Raw genomic sequence first — 26,491 nt, forward strand, 5'->3', positions numbered from 1 at the left:
GTAATCACTACCATCCTCTTCTTCTTTTTCAAGACTAATGAGAGGCAAAATTACGAAACTGAATCAAGTTTATCCTTAGGTTTCCCAGGATCCACTTTGAGTCCCCATTCCCTATGCCAGAGTGCTGGGCTGTCTCCACCCCATGCTAAGCAGGGTACTGAGATGTGTAGGATGGTGGCGAACCAGTCTCGTCTCTGCCTTCATGAAGCTTATGATTCAAAGCAGAAGGGAGGCACTAAACAAGTTATTACAAAACCTGTGCATATAATGGATTAAGTTGTGACGAGTGACCTGAAAGTACTTAACAAGGTGACCAAACCAAGTCCATGGGGTCAGGGAAGACCTCCTTGAAGAAAATATATTAACCTGTAACCTTAAGGTTGACTAGGAGTTAGGCAGGGCCAGGTGTATTCTGAGGTTGTTAGTCTGGGTTTGACACGGGGAAGTTTGGCACGGGAAACACCACGTGTGCAGTGTCCTGGGGGAGGAGGAATGTGAGGCGTGTTGGGGAGCACTGAAAGGCCCAGATGACTGTGATGCTGAGAATGAGAGGAGAAGCAGGGAGAGCTGCAGTTGGAGCGGTGGGCAGGTGACAGACGGCTTCTAAACTGCCTCAAAGCAAGAGCCAGCCATTGAAGCATTTTAAGCAGAATGACGGTGTCTTCTCTCTCATTTTATTTCTAGATCTAGTTCAGTGCTTAAAACATCATGAGTGGCTCAATAAACATTTGAGAAATGAAAGAAAACAATGAGAAACAGGTGGGCACACTCGTTCACTCAATTATGCATTATGTAATAAATGCAATTCCAGTGGTCTGAAATTGGTTATGTCTTCCTTCAAATCATTCATTTTCAGGATGAAATCATCACTGTGATCATCACTGCTATCATCTGTTATTAGTCAAAGAATCCTTTCTCCTGAAACATAAGAAATTATATGTTATTGGAAATTTCCATTATAATTTCAAATGAGAATATTCTCAATTTTCTGTGCCCGAGATTTGGGAGTCACTTTACTTTCCATGCTTGCCATATTTGAAAATTTATGAGTGTCTCCTGATGAGAGAAATAAAACTCAACAGCAACTTTACTGCTAATGATGGGAGATATTGCTTTTTATTTGTAGTCATTGCTCTTTAATGATGTAAGTAGCTTTAGCACGTTTCCTAGCCTAGACAAAGGAATATTGATTTTCCTTGTTTCTTTTCTTGCTAGTGAAATCTTCCCATTGAAGGAGTGATTCAGCTAACCTGAGTATTTTGGCATCTTTGTCCCAATGGCTCAGCTGGGATTCTATATGAGTATATAGAAATTCTAGGAATGAAGTGTTCTCTTTGTTGGCAATCTACTTCCAAAGGTAATCTACTTCCATTCAGAGGCTAGGCAAAGTCCTTCATGGCTGTTCTGTGCAACATTCTCTTGGGCAGATAGAGAAGCTGATCAACTCTCATTTGACTAAGGAGAAAATACCTCCTCAGATTAACAGAATGGGAGAGAGGTAGAGGGAGTGACCATACTTAAAAATTGAATCAAGAGATGCAATAAGAATGCAGATATTTCTTAGGGTCCTGGGAAAGTACTGAAAATGGAGAAAAAGAAACAGGACAGCAACCTGCCCCGGCCTTGGACATCTTTCTCCAGGTACCCAGGTTCCCCAGCAGCACTGAGCTGACCTCCCCACTAGATATGGACAGCGTTTCCTCTGTATTCCCAGAACTTAGGGGTGTCTGTGCTATGGTAGATGATTAGTAAACGTATGTTAAATGAAATGGATGGAAGAGAGGACGGGTAGATAAATGGGTGAGTAAACAAAACAAAACCAATACCTTTTGGCTGCTATGCATTGGAAGGGGAGAAATAGTCACTATCTTGAAACTACTTGATTATTACACTAGAGCACAATTGGCAGGGCTGGTCGGAATATACCCAGACCTGTGTGTACGGGGGCTGGGGACGGGGATGTCAGCTAGAGATCAGAAGTCAGCAAACTACAGCCAGCAGGCCAGCCGCCTGTTTTGGAAATGAAATTGTATTACAGCACAGCCACGGTTATTTATTTGTGTGTTGTCTATGGTTGCTTTCTGCTACAATAGCAGAGTTAGTAATTGCAAAAGAGACCCGATGACCATAAGCCTGAAATATTTACTTTCTGGACCTTTAACAAAAAGCTTGCCCACTCCTATTTTAGGTCAAAGGCAGAAAGAAGATCAAATCCAACATCAAAGCAGGAATAATCTGGAGTCATGGTGGTCTCGAGAGAATCTCAGAGGTGTGATGCTGAAATGTTAGAATCCAAAGGGGCCTCAGAGTTCACTGGGCAACCTCCTTTGCTGCAGAAGAAAAGACTTTGGTCCAGAGTGAAAACAAGTTGCTCAAGGTCGCATGTGAGTTGGCAGAGGCTCCAGGAATGGTGGAGACCACATGGGCCAATAGGCATGGACTGTAGCCAAATGCTCGGATGTCTAGGTTGAATCTGTTCCCTGACTGTGGCAGAGATAGAAGTCCTGGGATGACCTTGTTGGGGTTTTGGGGCTCAGGGGAGCCCTCAGCTCCCCTGAGAGGACATTTCTGCAGGTTCTTGGTCGATCACTCTCTCAAGAATGGGAGAGGAGACCATGGCACAGTGGGCTCGTAAATACCAAACTCAAAAAGTGTTTGCGGAAAGTGATTTATTTAGGCAGAGAGAGAAAGAAGGAGAGAGAAAGAAACAGCTAGCTATCACCCTGAGTGAGAGAAAGAAAAGCCACTCTCACAGTGAGTGAGAAGGGCTCCCAGAGGGGGAAAACCAGAGAAGGAAAGCTCCTCTCACACTGAGTGAGAGAATCCAGAAAGATGGAATCCAGAAAGATGGAATCCAGGAGAGGAAAGCAGCTTCCACACTGAGTGGAAGGGAACTGAGAGAGAGAGATGGAGTTTAGTAGAGGAAAAGCAGCTTCTACAAGGGTGGAAGGGCACCCTGGAGGGGGAAAATCTGCCCAGATGAGGGAGACAGGGACTTTGAACCTGGGAGGAATTCCATCCTTCTCCAAGTCCCCTGGCCAATGAAAAGAGTTCCTTTAAACTTTCACTGGAGTGATTGACCTTTGGTTCTTTCGGGGCATGCAAAAATTTAAACAAAGACAGTTAAATCTCCCAGATGGAGAGAGATGGGAGGGGGGCATGTCACTGGGAAGTTCTTGCCCTTAAAACTACGCCCCCTCGTGGACCAGGAAAGAGAACACATTCCCTCAACCTCACATCAAGGGGCTCAGGGGCAAATGTATTTCTCTTTAAGAAAAACACAACATCTGGGAGAAGAAGGGAATGAATGAATTCTATTCAGTTTTTGCCTTTTGCATTTATAGTTGTTTTTTTTCATCAAATATGTGAGAGCTAATGCCACCCAAATTAACCATGCAGGAAACTTGGGGAGGTTTAGAAGTACTCAGTAAGCAGGGGTCATATGTCTTTTTAACTTATTCAAAAAACCTCATGGAGGAATAGTGTTGACAGGCTTTCATTAAGCATTCTATCAATTGGTCATGACCACTCCCAAGGCAATGCCAAAACCTAACATTCTGGATAAATAATTAAATAAAGACAAACGCCTACTGGGCCTTGGAGTCACTCCAATGCAGCACATATTGAAGAAAAACAACAGTTTCTCAAACTCCAGGGAGGCTTGAAGTTCTGAGAGGTTAAATAACTCCCTGAAGTGTACAGCAAAGCTTTGCTAGTCAAGGTCTAGAAGAGCATCCCCCGTGGCGTGAACTCACCAAACAGCGTCGGCTAAACTAACAGCCTCCAAGGGTTCGCTGAAGAATGGGATCTCTTTCCTACAGCCATGGAGAGCCAAGCTCTATCCTCAGGAAAATGGTGGTCATGGAGGACACAGAGGAGCTCATGTGGGCCATTCCTTGTTCTGTAGGTAAGGGAAGTGAGGCCAAGAGAGGGGAGTCAACTGCTGGGAGGCTTGAAGCCAGGGCAGTTTTGGAACCCTGACCTCTACAACATACCACAGAAGTGCCTAGCACATAATAAGGGCTCCGATGTTTGCAAAAGGCATAAGGAGATGACTGAATAAATTCAATGACTACAGTCTCTGAGTGCCTGTATCCTCCTGGCACAGTCTTAGATTCTGGGGATACAGTGTTGAACAGCACTGACAATATCCCTGCTTTCACAGCGCTCACATTCCCGTGTGTGTGTGTGTGTGTGTGTGTGTGTGTGTGTGTGTGTGTGTGGTGGGGAGGGAGGTAGGGTGATGGGGGATGTTTAACAAGAAGTAGAGAAATAATCATAATAACTAGTATTTAGTGAGCACTCACTATGTGCCAGGTACTTTTCTAAGCACTATATATAAGCCAACTCCTTTAGCCTTCTCCAGTAACATACATGAGGGGTACTCTCATGCCCCCTGTCTTACAGATAAGGAAACTGAAGCACAGAGAGGTTGAATTGCTCCTCCAAGGTCACACAGCCAGAAGTGGTAGGGCCAGGTTCAAACACAGGCAGTCAGATCCGGAGCCTAGACCCTTATCCAAAGACCAAGGGGGCAAACGAATGATTTTGAGTAAGTGAGTAAATAGATGAGTGAATGAATGTATGAGCACAATTCTTCGTTTGTGAATATTCCATAGGAAAGCAAACACCTTTCATAAAATTGATTTTGGTAATTACTTTTTTATAAGTAAATTATAAGAAATCTTGCTCATGGAACTCTTTATTTGAAGAAAAATTAGACACATATACAAGGTTTTCTTAAGGTTTGTATGTGCAGACTCTTCTGGTGACAGTTTCCAGGTTATAAATCAAAACACCATGCGTCTGACCACATGTCAGGTTCTAAATGTTGTCTATATTCAAACGCACTTAACCCTTAGGTCCACCCTAGGAAGCAGGTACTATTTTCATCCTAACTTTACAGATAAGACAACAGAGGTACAGCAAGCTTAATGATCTTTCTCCATGTCAGGGAGTTAGTAAGTAGCAGAGCCGGGATATAAACAAGGCAATCCTGTTCCAGAAACGAGGCAGTACCCTCACTGCGTCTCAGTATAAAGGCAGGTTCCCAACCTGGATGCACATTGACTGCACCTGGGGAGCTTTCAAAGCTGCTGATGCCTCAGCCCCACCCAGTTAACTCAGAATCTCTAGGAATGTAGCTCAGGAATTGGTACCTTTTTTATTATTTATGTTTTTAATTGACAAGTAAAAAATACATACGTTTTGGGTGTACAATGTGATGTTTTGATATATATATACATTGTGGAATGGCTAAATCAAGCTATTTAATATATGTATTACCTCGTATCTTTTTTTATGGTGGAAACAAATCTATCTTAGCAACTTTTAAACATACAGTATATTGTTATTAACTGTAGTCAGCATGATGTGCAATAGATCTCTTGAACTTATTTGTTTATCTAACTGAAATTTTGTGTCCTTTGTCCTTTGGTTATTGGCATTTTTTTTTTTTTTTTTTTTTTGACATAGAGTCTCGCTCTGTCACTAGGCTGGAGTGCAGTGGCGCAATCTCAGCTCACTGCAACCTCCAACTCCCTGGTTCAAGTGATTCTCCTGCCTCAGCCTCCCGAATAGCTGGGATTACAGGCATGCACCACCATGCCCAGCTAATTTTTGTATTTTTAGTAGAGACGGGGTTTCACCATGTTGGCCAGGATGGTCTCAGTCTCTTGTCCTCATGATCTGCCCACCTTTGCCCCCTAAGGTTATTGGTATCTTTTTAAAATGTTCCCTTTATAATTCTGATACAGAGTGAGAGCTCAAAAATGCTGATGTAGGAAATTGGCTGCAATTGACTTGAATCCCCTCTGTTTTGAGCTTTCTGCCCAAAGTCAACATCACAACAATCTCCACCCTCCCAGTTACACAGTTCCTGTGATTCTCAGTGACAGTCCCAAGCCCATGGTGTCAATGCTGGCCTCCTCCCAACAGTTTCTATGGGGTCCTGGAGCCTTTGAATTTTCTGAACTACTGAGACCTCTTAGCACCACCACCTTTAGGGAGAAACAAGCAGAAGCAAGTCTGTTACACAGCAGATCACTCTTAGTTAACAACAGATTTCTATTGTGCCAGGAACTGTACGAGGTGCTCACTATACATTGTCATTAGTCTTCAAATCTGGGGTTTTGGAAAGTCAAATCAGTAGGACCCCTCATTTCCCTGAGTTCTAAGCCAGTTGAGAAAGGCAAAGGAGTCGGGCAGATGGAGATTAAAATGCTAGCTTTATTACAGATTGAAGTTATTAGAGAATGCAGGGTAGGTGTGAGGCATCAGTGAGCCTCTGTATACTACACCCCAGAATTAGATGCTGAGCATAACTTTCGCCAGTGGACAGACGTATGGGAACCTGGAAGAGAGATGCTGCTGGTGCTCTAATGCATGTTCATAAACACTGTATAATGTAAGGTAATATTACCATTCAGTGCCAGCACCATGCCTGATTATTATTAAGGCTACTGCATTCGACTATGTGCAAAGTCATTTACAAATTTCTCTCAATTTACATGAATCCACTCTTTGCAACATTTCCCCACACCTATACCCCAGAAAAGTGAAAGTGAAGAGATTTTATTGTATTTCCATCTTTTATACTGTACTTATGGGCGCCATATGCAAGACACATGTGAAAGGCATAGCTATAGCACACCCCACATGGGCATTGCAAGCCATTTACATTAGATTTTCCTGTTACTGTAGCTGCAGGCACGTAAAATGTTTATTACTGTTAAATTGCCATTGCTTTTCTTCTACATATACCTGCCACTGAGCATCTGGTCTTGTGCTGAAAAGAATAGGAGTTGATGTTTTCTCTGGAACTCCAGTTTTTTGACTTTAATAGTCCCTGGCTGTCCTTGGCCTTTTATCCTGGCCAGTTCCAGAGTCTAGACAGAGTAACTTTGGTATTAGCTGAACAAAAATAAAGTCATAGCAAAGACTGCCTTTAGTTTAAACAATCAAACAAAATCAGACCTTTCTAATACCTAGGTAATCACGTTTCAAAGGAAAGTCCACAGTTTCCCAAAGTTTACTAAAGAGAGGGTAATTGCACTCCATATCAGTTAATCACCTCCCACCTGAGCTACTACACAGATCATCAGCCCCACTGCTGATGCCTTCACCGTTGGTCATTTGTCTGATGCCCAACCTCTCAGTTACCTAATTATTGTCTTCAGAGACTTTAAACTGACACTCCGTGCATTAGGTTAAATAACAAAATAGAAGCTAAACATGCTAATGGGTGATCATATATTTAGCATATTAAAAAGCTGCCTGGACTTAGACTGAGCTGGGTGGGAGGACTGGCTGTCACTTATCAGCTTTGGTCACATCATCTGACCTCTTGGTCCTTTTCTACAGAATGCAGACAGTTCACGTGGCAGTTAAGAGGTTGGGCCCTGAAGTCAATCAGACCTGGATGTGAACCTCAACTCTGCCATTTATCAGCTCTGTGACCTCGGGCAACTTACAAATCCATTTTATGCCTTCAATTATTCATCTACAAAAGAGGGACCTCCTACATAGGATGACTTTGAGGATCAAGTTTGATGTTCATAAAGCACCCAGCAGAGTGCCCAGACCACAGAAGTTGCTCTATGAGAGGTACCGATCATTATTGTAAAGTGAGAATGCCTTGAGAAGACACCGGTAATCTACCAGGATTGAGAAATCAGTTGCCAATGAGTGGTGCTGCCCACTGGTAATTTCAGAAGTGAGGGGCAAGAGTGGTCTCTGTGGCAAGGGACACAGTGAGCTTGTCTGTGAAGCAGGCCTACAGTTGGAAAGTGTGGTGTAGAGAGGAATGGCTTCATCAATGGCAAGGAAGCAGAAACATGCATGGGGTAATTTATGAACAGTCATTGTAGCATCTTGGGGTGGGATGAAGAAGAGAAAAATGGGTAGCAGGAAATGGGGCTGGGAAGGAATACTGGGAAAGTTTGTGAAAGCCCTTCCGGAACGAGTTTGCATAATACCAAGGCAATAGAATATAGCTGAATGTTTCTGAGTAGTGAGAAGGTATGATTAAAGACAGATTATTCTCATAGTGATGGCAAGATGGAACGCATATTGGAGGTTCTTCTCTTCTACATCATCTGTGAACAACACTATTGAAATTTCATTGGCGTTTGGACCTTAATAGTGATTTGTAAAAAAATTATTTTTCCCAGTTTTTGTCCATAATTTAAATCTTTAAATACGAATGTGGCTAACATTTATATAGTTTTTCATAGTTAATATGATATTGAGTAGCCCACAAATAGTGGTCATAAAAATATAAAATCCCAGGATGCTTTTGCCATGGGGGGCTGCCTAATAGGATCTAAAAAAATTACTGAGAGGTGACAACTTTGAGGCAGTGAGTCATATTCTTGTGGATTAGTATTTTACTTTAGTTTTCCCTCGCTGACAAAAATCAGAGAGTAATAAATTGGGAACTGTAAGAATTAGAATTACAGAACATAACTGATAAAAATTTATACCCTGAACTTGGAAAAATTTCAGACAGCTTGAAAATTATCTCAAATAATTTTACAGATCTGCCACCTAGGAGACAACATTTTCAAATCTTATCTACATGAAACAGAAAAAGACAATTAGAAGAGACTGTGCAACTACCAAGACTCTCTCAGCCATAGAGACCCCCAGCCCAGGTGGCGCGAAAGGCATTAAGAAACAGACTCCCAGATTGAACAGCAAAGTGGCACCCTCCCAGGGCCAACAGCCTTCGGAGCTGAGAGCCTCAGGGGGCTGACAGCATTCCAGGCTGAGGGCCCCAAGGAGTTCTGACCCACATAGTTATTCTCTCTCAACAGGTGTTATTATTAATAACAAACAGGTGTTCTGTGTTTTCTCATAGAACCAAGATAAACTAGGTAGGCAGCTGGTGCCTGCTTACCACCGATCAAGAACAAACTTGAAAGTATTCTTCAGAGGGAGCCACGGGGGCAGGGTCACATATTCTGTGCTTAAAGAATTGTTTTCACCAATGTATGATATACATATACTGTTTTGCTACTTTAGAATGCCCCAAGCAGTTTTCCACTTGGGGGTTGGGGGGCGGTGGCCAGGTTTTCCTTGCCATTGTTCTTCTTATCAAACAATGTAATTTTATCATACACTCAGCATTTCTCAGCACGTAACCACAGGTACAAAAGAGAGGATCTAGGCAGGATAGCGTTCTGCTGAGGAGAGATCAGAGTCAATACCAGAACCAGAATGTGTATCGTTTGTAGACAGTAATAGTGACCATTGCAAAAGCTGTCATTTACTGAGCACTTCTACAAGCTAGGGTCATGCTGAAAGCTTTTCGTCTTATTTCACTCTCATAACAACCCATTTTCTGAATCTTACAGATGAGGAAATTAAGGTTTAGTGTGACTTAATACTGTGTCCAAAGTCACACAGCTAATAAATGGAGGACTGAGCTGGGATTTAAAGGCAGTTCCCCCATCGAGTTAAAAAGCCTCTGTGCAGCAAAAGAAACAATCAACAAAGTGAAGAGACAACCCACGGAATGGGAGAAACTAAACTACCCATCTGACAAGGGATTAATAATCAGAATATATAAGGAACTCAAACAACTGTATAGGAAAACATTTAATAACCTGGTCAAAAAATGGGCAAAAGATTTGAATAGATATTTCTTGAAAGAAGACATACAAATGGAAAACGGGAATATGAAAAAGTGCTCAACGTCATTGATAATCAGGGAAATGAAAATCAAAACTACAATGAGATATCATGTCACCCCAGTTAAAATGACCTGTATTCCAAAGACAGGCAATAACAAATGCTGGCAAGGATGTGAAGAAAAGGAAACCCTCGTACACTGTTGGTAGGAATTTAAATTAGTATGACCACTACAGAGAACAGTTTAGAGGTTCTTAAAAAACTAAAAATTGAACTATAATATAATCCAACAATCCCACTGCTGAGTATATACCCAAAAGAAAGGAAATCAGCGTATCAAAGAGATACCTGCACTCCCATGTTTGTTGCAGCACTGTTCACAATGGTCAAGATTTGGAAGCAACTTAAGTGTCCATCAACAGATGAATGGATAAAGAGAATGTGGTACATATATGCAATGGAGTATTATTCAGCCATAGCAAAGAATGAGATCCTGTCATTTGCAACAACATGGATGGATTGTTATGTGAAATAAGCCAGGGACTAAAAGACAAACACTGCATGTTCTCACTTATTTGTGGGGTCTAAAAATCAAAATTGAACTTATGTAGACAGAAAGTAAAAGGATGGTTATCGAAGGGTTGTGAAGGAGGGTGGGTAGAGGTGGGGATGGTTAATGAGTGCCAAAAAAATAGATATGAATAATACCTAGTATTTGATAGCAAAACAGGGTGACTGTAGTTACTAATGATTTAACTGTACATTTTAAAATAACTACAAGAGTATAGTCGGATTGTTTATAACACAAAAGATGAACGCTTGAGGAGATGAACACTCCATTTTACATGTGATTATTTCTCATTGCAGGCCTGTATCAAGACATCTCATGTACCCTGTAAATATATACACCTACTATGTATCCACAAAAATTAAAATACTAAAGAAAAAAGCAGGGGGGAGGACTCAAGATGGCACTGTGAGAACAACCCAGGATTGAAGCTCTCGTTGAATCTGTGGAGAGGTGAGTCAGAGCTGCATTTCCAGACTGATCTTTGTTGCCCACAGAACGGGGAAATTCCCAAGTATAAAGGAGACGCGGGACGCCAGGCAGTACCTCTGCCTGGCGAAGCCGGCAGCCGGGGTGGTGGCGGCCGGCCCTACCCAGCGCTCCCCACAGGGCGCGCTTGTCCGGGTGCCCTGTTGAACTGGCAACCTGAGACTTGAGAGGGCTGGACTTAAGACTGAATGAGACTTGGACAGTGGGCCAGCCCAGGGGATTGCAGGGACAGAGCGTTTGGGGTAGCCCAGTGGGACGGACAAAACCACGATCCCAAACGCTCCCCAGGCAGACGGTCCCTGAGACGTTCTGTGGGGGAGGGGCGTCCACCATTACCGAGGCAACCCGCCCCTACTGAGATACACGCCCACTGCTGATGCAGCCTGCCTTTGCTGAGGCAACCCGCTACAACAGAGAGACTCCGCCACAGGGCATAGCTCGTGGCGGAGACCGCAGAAGAAAAGCAGACCCTGCAGCAATAGGGCGAACCACACAACAGCAGGGCGGAGACTCAGCAGGCAAACAGTGACTAGACTGCCTCCTAGCTGAGCAGGACACCTCAACGGACATCCAAAAATAAAACCCGAACCCCCCAACACAGAGCATTTGAGAAAAAAAGGGTTTTTTGAATGAGCTCTGTTGCAGCAGAATCAAACGTAGCAGCCTAACAGCCCTGAATGAACAACAGAGCTCACAGCTCAGCAATTGAGCTCCTATAAAGTACAGACTGTCTCCTCAAGCAGCTCCCTGACCCCTCTATATCCAAAAGACTGACATTTGGCAGGCATCATCCTGGGACAAAGATAGCAGAAAAAGAAACTGGTAGCATCCCTCACTGTTCCGCAGCTGCTATAGGTGCACCCCAGACAAGCAGGGCCTGGAGTGAACCTCAGCAGTTGTACAGCGAAGGGGCTAGACTGGTAGAAGGAAAACCAAGTAACAGAAATACTTCATCATCAACAATCTGGGTGTCCACTCAGAGACCCAATCAAAAAGTCAGCAACTATGCAGATGACAAGTGGATAAATCCACAAAGATGGGAAGAAACCAGTGCCAAAAGGAGGAAAACACCTGAAACCAGAACACCTCGCCTCCTAGAAAGGACCAAAACTCCTCACCAGCAAGGGAACAAAGCTGGACGGAGAATGACTGTGATGAAATGACAGAATTAGACTTCAGAAGGTGGATAATGAGAAACTTTTGTGAGCTAAAAGAACATGTATTAAATCAATGCAAAGAAACTAAGGAACTTGAAAAAAGATATGAAAAAAGATTTGAGGAAATGATAACAAGAATGGATAACTTAAAGAGGAATATGAATGAATTAAAGGAGCTGAAAAACACAATACGAGAACTTCACGAAGCATGCACAAGTTTCAATAGCTGAATTGACCAAGCAGAAGAAAGAATATCTGAAGTCAAAGACCAACTCAATGAAATAAAACGAGAAACCAAGATTAGAGAAAAAAGCGCAAAAAGGAATGAACAAAGTCTCCAAGAAATGTGGGACTATGTGAAAAGACCTAATCTACGTTTGATAGGTGTACCAGAAGGGGACGAAGAGAATGAATCCAAGCTGGAAAATACTCTTCAGGACATCATCCAGGAAAATTTCCCCCACCTAGCAAGACAGGCCAACACTCAAATGCAGGAAATACAGAGAACACCACAAAGATATTCCGCAAGAAGAGCAACCCCAAGGCACATAATCGTCAGATTCAACAAGGTTGAAATAAAAATGAAAATACTAAGGGCAGCCAGAGAGAAAGGTTGGGTCACCCACAAAGGGAAGCCCATCAGACTCACAGCAGATCTCTCGGCAGAAACACTACAAGCCAGAAGAGAGTGGGGGCCAATATTCAACATTCTTAAAGAAAAGAACTTTCAACCCAGAATTTCATAGCCAGCCAAACTGAGCTTCAGAAGTGAAGGAAAAATAAAATCCTTTACGAACAAGCAAGTACTCAGAGATTTTGTCACCACCAGGCTTGCTTTACAAGAGCTCCTAAAAAAGGCACTACACATAGAAAGGAACAACCAGTACCAGCCATTCCAAAATCACACTAAATGCTAAAGAGCATTAACATAATGAAGAATCTACAACAACTAACAGGCAAAACAGCCACTTAGCATCAAAATGGCAGTACCAAATTCACACATAACAATATTAACCCTAAATGTAAATGGACTAAAAGCACCAATCAAAAGACACAGACTGGCAAATTGGATAAAAATCCAAAACCCATCAGTGTGCTGTATCCAGGAAACCCATCTCACATGCAAGGATACACAAAGGCTCAAAATAAAGGGATGGAGGAAGATTTACCAAGCAAATGGAGAGCAAAAAAAAGCAGGAGTTGCAATTCTCATCTCTTATAAAATAGACTTTAAAGCAACAAAGATCAAAAGAGACAAAGAAGGCCATTACATAATGGTAAAAGGATTGATAACAAGAAGAGCTAACGATCCTAAACATATATGGACCCAATGCAGGAGCACCCAGATACATAAGGCAAGTTCTTAAAGACTTACAAAGAGACTTAGACTCCCACACAATAATAGTGGGAGACTTTAACACTCCACTGTCAATATTAGACAGATCAACCAGACAGAAAATCAACAAGGATATCCAGGGCTTGAACTCAGACCTGGAGCAAGCAAACCTGATAGACATTTACAGAACTCTCCACCCCAAATCCACAGAATACACATTCTTCTCAGCACCACATCACACCTACTCTAAAATAGACCACATAATTGGAAGTAAAGCACTGCTCAACAAATGCAAAACAACTGAAATCATAACAAACAGCCTCTCAGACCATAGTGCAATCAAGTTAGAACTCAGAATACAGAAACCAACCCAGAACCGCACAGCTTCATGGAAACTGAATAACTGGCTCTTGAATGTTGACTGGGTAAACAATGAAATGAAGACAGAAATAAAGAAGTTCTTCGAAACCAATGAGAACGAAGACACAACATGCAAGAATCTCTGGGACACATTTAAAGCATTCTCTAGAGGAAAGTATATAGCAATAAGTGCCCATATGAGGAGAATGGAGAGATCCAAAATTGACACCCTATCATCAAAATTGAAAGAGCTAGAGGAGCAAGATCAAAAAAACTCAAAACCCAGCAGAAGACAAGAAATAACTAAGATCAGAGCTGAACTGAAGGAGATTGAGACACGAAAAACCCTTCAAAAAATAAATAAATCCAAGAGCAGGTTTTTTGAAAAGATCAACAAAATAGACAGACCACTAGCCAGATTGATTAAAAATAAAAGAGAGAACAACCAAATAGATGCAATAAAAAATGATAAAGGGGAAATCACCACAGATTCCACAGAAATTCAAACCATCATCAGAGAATATTACAAACAACTCTATGCACATAAACTAGTAAACCTGGAAGAAATGGATAAATTCCTGGACTCCTGTGTCCTCCCAAGCCTAAACCAGGAGGAAGCTGAAACTATGAATAGACCAATAACAAGGTCAGAAGTTGAGGCAGCAATTAAGAGCCTACCACACAAAAAAAGCCCAGGTCCAGACGGGTTCACAGCTGAATTCTACCAGACACACAAGGAGGAGCTGGTACCATTCCTTCTAAAACTATTCCAAACAATCCAAAAAGAGGGAATCCTTCCCAAATCATTTTATGAGACCAACATCATCCTGATACCAAAACCCGGCAGAGACCCAACAAGAAAAGAAAACTTCAGGCCAATATCCATGATGAACATAGATGCAAAAATCTTCAATAAAATATTGGCAAGCCGATTGCAACAGCACATTAAAAAACTTATTCATCATGATCAAGTAGGATTCATCCCGGGGATGCAAGGCTGGTTCAACATACGCAAGTCTATCAACGTAATTCACCACATAAACAGAACCAAAACCAAAAACCACATGATTATCTCAATTGACGCAGAGAAGGAATTTGACGAAATTCAACAGCCCTTTATGCTAAAAACCCTCAATAAACTCGGTATCAATGGAACGTATCTCAAAGTAATAAAAGCTATTTATGACAAACCAATAGCCAATAGCATACTGAATGGGCAAAAACTGGAAGCGTTCCCTTTGAAATCTGGCACTAGACAAGGATGACCTCTTTCACCACTCCTATTCAATATAGTACTGGAAGTTCTAGCCAGAGCAATCAGGCAAGAAAAAGAAATAAAGGGTATTCAAATAGGAAAAGTGGAAGCCAAATTGTCTCTATTTGCAGACGACATGATAGTATACCTAGAAGACCCCATCGCCTCAGCCGAAAAACTCCTGAAACTGATAAGCAACTTCAGCAAAGTCTCAGGATATAAAATCAATGTGCAAAAATCACAAGCATTCATCTACACCAATAACAGACTTAAAGAAAGCCAAATCAAGAACGAACTACCATTCACAATTGCTACAAAAAGAATAAAATACCTTGGAATACAATTCACAAGGAACGTAAGGGACCTCTTCAAGGAGAACTACAAACCACTGCTCAACGAAATCAGAGAGGACACAAACAGATGGAGAAACATTCCATGTTCATGGTTAGGAAGAATTAATATCGTGAAAATGGCTATACTGCCCAAAGTAATTTACAGAATCAACGCTATCCCCATCAAGCTACCATTGGCTCTCTTCACAGAACTGGAAAAAACCACCATGAACTTCATATGGAACCAAAAGAGAGCCCGCATAGCCAAGTCAATTCTAAGCAAAAGGACACAACGGGGGGCATCACACTACCGGATTTCAAACTATACTACAAGGCTACAGTAATCAAAACAGCATGGTACTGGTACCAAAACAGAGATATAGACCAATGGAACAAAACAGAGGCACCGGAGGCAACACAACATATCTACAACTATACAATCTTTGATAAACCTGACAAAAACAAGCAATGGGAAAAGGCTTCCCTATTTAACAAATGGTGTTGGGAAAACTGGCTAGCCATGTGCAGAAAGCAGAAACTGGACCCCTTCCTGACACCTTACACTAAAATTAACTCCAGATGGATTAAAGACTTAAACACAAGACCTGGCACAATAAAAACCCTAGAAGGAAATCTAGGCAAAACTATCCAGGACATAGGAGTAGGCAAGGACTTCATGAACAAAACACCAAAAGCTTTGGCAACAAAAGCCAAAATAGACAAATGGGACCTAATGAAACTCCACAGCTTCTGCACGTCAAAAGAAACAGTCACTAGAGTGAATCGGAAACCAACAGAATGGGAAAAACTTTTTGCAGTTTACCCATCTGACAAAGGGCTGATATCCAGAATTTACAAATAACTCAAACAGATTTACAGGAAAAAAACAAGCCCATTCAAAAGTGGGCAAAGGATATGAACAGACACTTTACGAAAGAAGACATATATGAGGCCAACAATCATATGAAGAAATGCTCATCGTCACTGGTCATGAGAGAGATGCAAATCAAAACCACATTGAGATACCATCTCACGCCAGTTAGAATGGCGATCATTAAAAAATCTGGAAACAACAGATGCTGGAGAGGATGTGGAGAAAAAGGAACACTTTTACACTGTTGGTGGGAGTGTAAATTAGTTCAACCATTGTGGAAGACAGTGTGGCGAATCCTCAAGGCCTTAGAAATAGAAATTCCATTTGACCCAGCAATCCCATTACTGGGTATATATCCAAAAGACTATAAATCGTTCTACTATAAGGACACATGTACACGAATGTTCATTGCAGCACTGTTTACAATAGCAAAGACCTGGAATCAACCCAAATGCCCATTGATAATAGACTGGATTGGAAAAATGTGGCACATATACACCATGGAATATTATGTAGCAATCAGAAATGATGAGTTTGTGTCGTTTGTAGGGACATGGATGAATCTGGAGAACATCATCCTCAGCAAACTGACACAAAAACAGAAAATGAAACACCGCATATTCTCACTCATAGGTGGGTGATGAAAAATGAGAACACATGGACACAGGGAGGGGAGTACTAAACACTGGGGTCTATTGGGGGGAAAAGGGGAGGGCTAGTGGGAGGGGGAGGTGGGGAGGGATAACCTGGGGAGAAATGCCAAATGTGGGTGAAGGGGAGAAAGGAAGCAAAACACACTGCCATGTGTGTACCTACGCAACTGTCTTGCATGCTCTGCTCATGTACCCCAAAACCTAAAATGCAATAACAAATTAAAAAAAAAAAAGAAAAAAGCAGTGAGAAGTAATACGAAGTAACCAAATCTATCCTAGAAGGATAGGAGTGGGTTCAGCTTGTTTGTTCCCTAGCTTACTCATGAATTGAAGAGAAATTGTTCTGATAATGATAATGATAAGCAGGCAATATGAAGAAATGGAGAGTTTGAGGGAAGTTGAACACTATTTCATTTGAATGATAAATAAAAATTTTTATTAATGTAAAAATAAATAAATAACGGCAGTTCCATCCGGTCTCTGAACTCACGCTCTTTCTGCTGCACCCATGGGAATGTGAAAACGCTCACAAACACCCACACACTTCCTAAAGTTGAGTAAATGAAATTATAATTACCATGTTCTAATGAGTCATCGATAATTACCCATTGATTTTTGTTATTTTCCTTATAAGGTCTTAAGTTTACAGAATCAGTCATTGTTAAGAAGATTTAAGTTGGATGGATCCAGGTGTTAGTTAGCAGACACTGTCCTGGTATTCAGGAGGGGAGGCCAGGTGAGATGCACCCCCATGACAAGGAAGCCAGGGTCGACGCCCTGACTTAATTCTTCTTGTATGCTCACTCACTTGGTCTCCACAATAAACCTGCGTGGTCATTAGCGTAGGTATTACTATTCTCATTTTTCATAGAGAACATTGAGTCCTAGAGAGATTAATGACTTTTCCAAGGCCATAGAGCTGGTATGTGGCAGGGTTGGAAGTCACATCCAGTTTTCTTACTCCAGATCTGGTGTCCTCCCATGACAACATGGCTGCTTCTAAAAGGCACATCGACTTGGTATTTAAAATAGGCAATCTGGGTTTAAATTCAAGCAGTACTCTGGCAGTGGTATTAAATCCCACGGTTTTATTAGATCCTCAGATTTCCCATTCATTAAATATGGGTAACAGATTGATGTGAAGACTAGATGAACAAAAGGAAAACACAGTTCAATATTACTTTAGTCTCATCTACTAGATCCTGAGCTTTCTGCAGACAATTCTTTATGCAAAAGGATTTGTTAAGCACCCACCATGTGTCAGGCACCAGAGGTACAAAGATAACAGTGTCTTATTCATCTTTGAATTTGAAGTGCTGAGCACAGGGTCAGGTAATTGCAGGAACACAGTAAATCTGGTATAAGTGAAATGGATAAAAGTAAATGGATAAATAAATTAAAGATAGATGAGAAAAAGAAATTTTTAGGTTCACATATAAAAATTCATTCACTCAACAAAAATTTAGTCTCTACTATGTGCACTATTCGGGGTGCTGTGGAAGACACAAGAATAAACAAATATATACTATACCTGCAAAGAACAGCATGATGTACTGATAAGAACATGAGATTTGGAGTCAGAAGAGCTGTATCTTTGATCTTGTTTCTGCTACTTACTAGCTTAGTGAGTTTGAACAAATTTCTGAGCCTCAGCTTTCCCATCTGTAACATGAGGATAATAATACTGACCTTTCATAAATATTGAGAGGAACAGTATTTGCAAAAGTGCTTTGAGAATTGCTATACAGTGTTTTTATTATTGTGTAAATATCCCCCAAACATTTGCTATTACTGATATCAAGTCCAAGTTTACTGGGAGTACCTAGAGAATTACTTTAATTCCCTGCTTTGCTTTGGCGGTGAAGTTTGGCTGAAGGTTAGCAGTGATGGGATGAACGTGATTGTTACTACCATCAGTTGCTTTTCTCTCCCCTGGAATCCACTCAAGGTAATCATAGAAGCAGTTGCTTTAAAGGGTTTGTTAAGCAAAAGGAGAAGCGCTCACTAATCAAACGTGAAGAAACAGTAACAAGTTTGAGTCCTGGTATCTGGTGGTAACTAGTAAGTTGTAAGTTCGTTTTGGCTTTAAATGACATTGGGCTACAGCATTTCTGTGTCTTTTTGCTTTTCTGATTTGGGGTTAAGCCAACCAATATTTGCCAGCCAGCCTCCATGTACTAGACTAGGGACTACTCATGTGATCACTACTCATGATTCCCTACCCTCAAGGAGCATGCATGGATTAGGGGTCTCTGGAGAAACAGAACTAATATTATACTTATATTTATACATATATATATATGTAAGGAGATTTGTATTGGGAATTGGCACTCAATTATGGAGGCCCATAAATCCTACTATTTGCCATCTGTAAGCTGGAGAACCAGGAAAGCTATTGATGTAATTCAGTCCATGTCCAAAGGTCTGAAAGCTAGGGGACCTGATGGTCTAAGTCCTGATCTGAGTCTGAAGACTGAGAAGCAGGAATGCTGATGATGTCCTAGGGTAGGAGAAGATGGATGTTCCAGCTCAAAGAGACAGGAGATTCAGGCTTCCTCCAACTCTTGTTCTATTCAGGCTACCAATGGATTGAATGATGCCTATGCACATTGAGGACGGCAATGTAGTGAGTCTACCAATCCATATGCTAATCTCTTCCAGGACCACCCTCACAGACACACCCAGAAATCATATTTTACCATCTATCTGGGTATCCCCTAGCCCAGTCAAGTTGACATATAAAAGTAACCATCACAGAGCATGTGATTCAGACACGGATATAAATAATTACAATGCAGTCTGAACTCTTTATAATAGAAGTATGAATAAATAATCACAGCAAAAAGAGATGCAACTGATCAGCTTTGCCATGAAAAGTAGGGAAGCTTTTATAGAGGAGGTGACATCTGAAAGGGCCTTGATGTAAGAATAGAAGTTGACCAGATAGTAGAGAGAGAAGGACATCCCAGAGACAGAAAAAAGCACAGGCAGAGAGAAAGAGAATATAAAGAGAGAGAGAGGGAAGGCAGGTGCTCATGGCATGTTTGAAAAATGAACATTATTTTAGTACCATTGAAGTGTAGGTTGTAGGACAAGCAGTGGCTCAAGATGAGGCTGGAAAGGTAAGTTAGGACCAAATTATGATTGGGCTTTAAAGTCATGCTGAGGATTTGGGGCTCCAGCTTATGGATCATGCATCCTTAGCACCCAACAGAGTTCCTGGAACAAAGTAGGTCCTCAGTAAGTATTTGCTGAGTTTGTTTTAGTAATTGAAATGGTTTTCCATTTCTCCAAATATCCAACTCCCCAGCCCTTCAGCCTCTGAAAGAAGGAAAAATGTTTAGGGAAAAAGAAGTGGCATAAGGAAAGAAAGAGAGAAGCCAGCCAAGTGAGGAGACAAGGGACAGATGGCACAGAATAAAGCCATCAAGAAGAAATGGCATGGGATTTGTTGCTGGACTCCCAGGTTTGAAACCTTGCCTTGGTGAAAACTTTGACAAGTCAAGCAACTGCCTGAGTTTCAGTTTCCACACTGGTAAATGGGAGTGCTAATAATATTTGCTAAACTACAGCATTGCATGAAGGACCAATCCAGATTTCAATGAAAGCTCTTTAGACCTGGCAAAAGTTATTCACATTTAGGGCAAACCCGAGGCCATTCAAGGGAAGGGAAGGGTCTCAGGGCAGAGGGGAGGAGGGTGGAGAATTACACATGGAGACAGGGACGCTGACAACCCAGGATGACTGATTTCCGTTTTCCAGAGCAGCGAGAGCCTTGCTAACACTAGCAAATGATTGCCATTTCCCTTGTCAGGCAGTGACAGGAGTTAGTTGACCTGAAAATTCACTAATAGTTCCATTAGAGAGGCCTTGGAAGTAGCCATCTTTTTACTCATCCTGGTCAATTAACAATGAATTAATTCCAGATGTATTTTCAATTGAGCTGAATGCTGATTTCCCCCCATTTTACTAAAAATAGCCCCTTATAGAGGGACAGCTGACCAGGAAATATCCTACTTTTTCCCCCAAATCTGTTCTGGAGCATTTCTGAACCAATGTTGGCTCTAGGCAATGAGGTCGCACATCAAACCCCGAGTTCGAGACAGGAGAACCAGGTTTAAGCACCAGCTTCTCCCGATACCAGTTTCATGTTCTTTGACAAATAACTGAAACTTTCTGAAGCTCAGTGTTTTCACGTGTAGATTGAAAAGGGAGGGATGACTCTAAGACCCTTTCAGTGATAAAATGTTAGGAGACCATTTTAAAGTGGTTTTGTGCATGTTGGTGCAATGGCAGGTTCGACCTGGGGGTGGTGAAGGGGCGCTGAATTTCTTCCATGCACTCTGAAGTAGGAGTCAGGACACTGGGGTCCAGTCCTGGCCCTTGTTCTTGTTCAGTGGTTCCCTCCTGGGGTTGGAGGGTGGATGCAGGTAGAGGTGTGGTATTTGGCCACGTCTAGAGACATTTTTGGTTGTCATCACTTGGGGGTGCTACTGGTATCTAGTGGGTAGAGGACGGGGATGCTGCCCAACATCCCATAATGCCCAGGACATGTTCCCAAGACAAACAATTGTCAGGCCCCAAGTGTCAGTAGTGCCAAGACAGAAAACCTGCTTCAGTGTCTTCGTTTGTAAAATAGGGATAATAATAAAATCTGCCTCTTTCTATCATCTCACAAGGTTGACAACCAAGTCAGGTAACAGATCAAAAGTGCCTTGAAACTTAAAGTGCTTTAAAATGGGGGATTATCACCTTCATTATTTACCCCCTTTTGCCACTTCATGAGCCACTTCATTGGTGTCTATTCTCTTATTCCTCTCTTGGACATAGGGTCTAATTTGCTTCTCCAGCCTGTGGCAATGACTTCTTTATTTGACCTCTAGGAGATATGAATCATAGCCTCCAAACTCAAACATGCATGGTATATCCTTTTATGTTTTTATTAATAAGGTATATTTCTATTACAATCCTCCATCTGTCAGAGGACAGACTCTTAATCTTGGACAGCACAGGATTCCTCTTTGTGTTTCCTTGAGGTTGCATTCTTGTTCCAGGTATTTATGTAGGGGTAAGGCCCTGTAGCTGGAGAGGGGGCTGTCATATCCTCAGTAGTCACCTATGTGTACTAGCATTCACTGAAATGTCATTGCTCATTGGGTCATTTACCCATCCAGATCACTGCAGGGTCCTCCTGCAGGACCACTGTATCTCACAGCATGAAGCGAGCATTTTGCGGCTGTCCTCTGCTCTCTTGTAGCGCCCTCTATCTGCCAGACGCCCATTCAGCTGTGTCTACCTACTGTTCCATGTCATCTGAGGTGTGAACTCTCCACTACTGGCAAATTGAGCACAGGTTGTCTCTGCTCTTGAATTCCCCCCAAACTTATCTGGGGTCCCATTCCCCCTCCCTCCAGAGTTTCTGCCTTGGGGAAGTGGGTGGCAGGGCAGAAGCCCATTCACTAGGGCACACATCCCTTTTGAATGCTCTTGCCTGTCCGTGGAATCTCTCTTCTCTAGTCCATCCAGTTTGCCTAACTTCGCTATATTCTAATTACCTTTATCACATCCCCTCTTTTGCAACCCCCAAGAATTTTGCTACCACAAAGGCTAAACTTTTGAAATTCAAACAACTTCTTTTCTCCAGAGAAGATATACAAGTGGCCAATAAACACATGAAAAGATGCTTAACACCCTAGCAATGAGGAAAATGCAAATCAAAACCACAATGAGATGCCACATCACATGTCTCTGGATGGCTATAACCAAAACAACGGTAACAACAAAACAAAAACAGGAAATAAAAGTGCTGGCAATAATGTGGAGAAGTTGCAACATTTATGCATTGCTGGTGGGAATGTAAAATGTTGAAAGCACTGTGAAAACTAGTATGGTGATTCCTGGCCAGACATGGTGGCTCATGCCGGTAATCCCAACACTTTGGGAGGCCATGGAGGGCGGATCACTTAAAGCCAGGAGTTCAAGACCAGCCTTGGCAACATGGCGCAACCCTGTCTCTACTAAACTACAAAAATTAGCCAGGTGTGGTGGTGCATGCCTATAGTCCCAGCAACTTGGGAGGTTGAGGCAGGAGAATCTCCTGAACCCAGGAAGTGGAGGTCTCAGTGAGCCAAGATTGTGCCATTGCACTCCAGCTTGGGTGATAAAGTGAGACTCCATCTCAAAAATCGAACAAACAAAAAGCTACTATGGTGATTCCTTAAAAAATTACACCATATAGTCCAGCAATGCCACTTCTGGGTATATACCCAAAAGAAGTGAACACAAGGACTCAAACATGTATTTGTACACCCATGTTCACAATAGCATTATTCACAACAGCCAAAAGGTAGAAGCAACTCAGATGTTCATTGATGGATGAATGGATCAACAAAATATGGTCCAAACACACAATGGATTTATTTAGCTTTAAAAAGAAAGAAGATTCTCACAGATGCTAAAACATGGATGACTCTTGAAAACATTATGCTAAGTTAAATGAGCCAGATACAAAAGGACAAATATTGCATGATTCCACTTGCATGAAGTACCTAGAGTGGTCACATGCATAAGGCAGTAAGTAGAATGGTGGCTGTCAGTTGGGGAGGCGAATGGGGGTTCATCTTTAATGCTTACACAGTTTCAGGGTGGGAAGATGAAAACGTTCTGGAGAACTTTTGCACAACAATGTGAAAGGACTCGATGCCATAGAGTGGTACACTTAAAAATGGGTAAAATGGTGTATTTTATGTTATGAATATTTTACCACACTGAAAAAACCTTTTTTCTTTTCTTCTGTAGCCAACCTTACTTCACAGTCTAGTTGGATGGGGAGAGGTATCAGAAAAAAATGAAGTAGCTAAAAAAATATACACTTAACATATAAAAATATTGTCCCATCCCAAACCCACCAAATAAGTTTTTTTTTGTTATTTTTGTTTTTGTTTTTTTTGTCTTTTCCTCAGAAAAGTGGATCACCACCGGGATGTAGAATGTAATTGTCAAAGGAGAGGGTCAATCAGGATCATTCACTGCAAGTTTATTGTGTCTTTTCTTCCAATTTTTCTAAGCTAAAGTTGGAACCCTGGCCAAGTCTGGTTTTCTCTCTCTTTCTCCCTCCCTCCCTCCCTGCCCCACCTCCCTCTTTCTCTCTTTTTAGATTTACCTAATAAGGAGCAACTAATAGTGGTCACCATTTTCCCAGTTTTTGAGTACATCATTAGTAGGGTAATATACATGGGTTCCAGACAGTTGAACAAGTGGTGTTGGGACAGTTGGTTTTCCAAAATGAGTATGATTCATTTGTACGTCTTGAACTACAATAAATTCCAAATAGCTTGAAGACTGCTTTTAGTGGTTCACAAAAGTTGTAGAATAAACGTGAGAGAATTTATTTCCATATAATCTTGCAGTGGAAAGGATTCTCTAAGTATGACATAAAATTCAGAAGCCAGACAAAAAAGCGTTGATATATTTAAACTCATAACAACATTAAAAAAAAAAAGTTATTTGTAGAAAAAGACACTTTAAACAATGTCAAAAAGGAAAGAAACTGGGCATTCTCACCTTACATGCTGCAATCAAGGGGCTAAGTTATTTAATATATAAAGTACATCAGCAATTGTGTAAAAAAAAATGAAAGAGTCAATAGTAAAATGAGCAAATGATATAGCCAACTTAAAGAAAGGGGAAAATGAAAAGCTCTTAAGTATATAAAAAAAGTATCCAACCTCTTTATAATAAAAGAAATACAAATAAAAACTATATGTGAGATTGGCAAAAAGACAACAATTTGGATGAAACATTGGCTGGTTGAGAATGTGGGAAACAATCCCTTTCAAAGGTTGTTGGAGGTAATGTGAATTAGTACAACCTTATTGATCAGAATTTTAAATGCATTATCCTTCGACCCAGCAATTCTGCTTCTGAAAATGTATACCATAGATACAGATCACAGAAAGAGAAACAGAATACATGCAAACAACCTGCCTTCCACAATAGGGGACTGGTTAAATGTTAATACATCCATAAAATGGAATACTGTGTAACTAAAAGGAAAGAGACAGCTCTATAGGTACTGATATGAAACAATACTGTTTGTATCTTTTGATGTGCAGCTGTGTAGTCTATTACACAGTAGCATCCACACTTACTCTAGCCCCTATGCCCTGGGCCCCCATCTGGACCTCATGTCTACCTACAGCTGTCCTGGCATCTGCTTGGGAGCTTCCCACTCATACTTCCAGCTATCTCTGTACCCAGAATTGGGACATCCCCTTCTTTCTTGCAAGCTGAGCTCTATGTTCACAATTTCCCATGTACGTAACATCCAGAATTCTATGCATTTTAGAGAGCGGGGGCTGCACTAGGCAGGACCAATGTCCAGCAGAGCTGCTCCAAACCCTGATATGCTCACACAGGGGTGGGTGAAGTCAGATTCTGGGGTTGGAGAGCCATCCTGCTGGGTTACTTTCGGTCAATCACTTCCCTCTCTGGCCTGTCTTTTTATTTGTAAAATTAGTTTATATGATGTTAAAGAGCTGTAGTAGTTTCTATGAGGCTGGGTTGAACAGTGGTTAAAGGCAGGGACTGTGGAACCGGAATATCTCGGTTCATAATCCTAGGCCTGCTAATCATTAGCTATGTCCTTAGGCAAATTTTAAACTTCTCTGCACTTTGGTTTCCTCATCTGTAAAATGAAATTTGGGTAAGAAGATATTGGGAAGATTAAATGAGTTACTATGTTTCAAAGACTAAGAAGAGAGCCTAGTACCCTACTCCTTTCCCCTTTGTCCTCCCCCTTCCCCCTTTCTCTCCTTCTCCCTCTCTCTTTTTGGAAGGCTCAGTGGATTATGGGAGGTCTCCCCTGGGTAGGCTAAGCCTGAAAAGAGAGTAAACCTTTTCTATGTTGTCAGAGGTAGATGAAGCATGAACAGAAAAGGATCTGCAGGTCTCAGGACATTCTACCTCTGCCAGTTTCAGTCAATGGATCATTTCCAAATACTTTAATATTTCAAGGCCTGCAGAGGAAATATGCCGCCTGTTTCATGTTTACGATTGAGTTGTTAGTATTTAGGTGGGGAGGAAATGTTTCTGATAGATGAGGCAACTAAAAAAAGAAAAGATGGTGAGAAATTTTTATTTGCTGAGACTTACTCTGTGTTAAATCCTTTGCAAAAACATTGTCGTTATTATGCTGCCCCTCAGCAATACACTATCACATCGATTCCTAAATTGCATCAAGCAGCCTGCAAGTGCAGAAGAAATTCTTTAAAAATTTTTTTTAGTTTTGTAGATTCAGGGAGTACAGGTGCAGATTTGTTAATGGACGTATTGCGTAATAATGAAGTTTGACTTCTAATGTGCCTGTCACCTGAATAGTGAATATTGTACCCAATAGGTAGTGCAGAAAACATTCTGAGTTGAGACACCAAGAGACATGAATCCTAGTGCCTGTAAACTCTCCTAATGAATCAATGTGAACTACTCATCGAACATACATATTCCCAGGCCCTACTCCAGACTCACTGAATCTGAATCTCCAGGGATGAGAATCTTGGGGTGGGGGGCATATTAACAGGGCTTTGGGCAATACTTTTCACCAGAGCAATTTTAGACATGTTGGATTGGAGGCCATCTTGAGGGGCTGATAGGAGAGGGTTCTATTTTCCACATCTCAGAGTTTTACTTGCCTGCCACAAAATGAAGCAAGGAGCAAACAGTGCAGGAGCCAGCAGCAGGCTCTGTGCTAGTTTCTCTAGTTTCTAATCTAGGGGCACAGGAGACCTTGACCCAGGAGATTATTCTCCCTGGTGCTTTTCTCCTTGAAACCTACTC

This window comes from Callithrix jacchus, chromosome 7 (genome assembly GCF_049354715.1).
Source record: "Callithrix jacchus isolate 240 chromosome 7, calJac240_pri, whole genome shotgun sequence".
Lineage (NCBI taxonomy): Eukaryota > Metazoa > Chordata > Mammalia > Primates > Cebidae > Callithrix > Callithrix jacchus.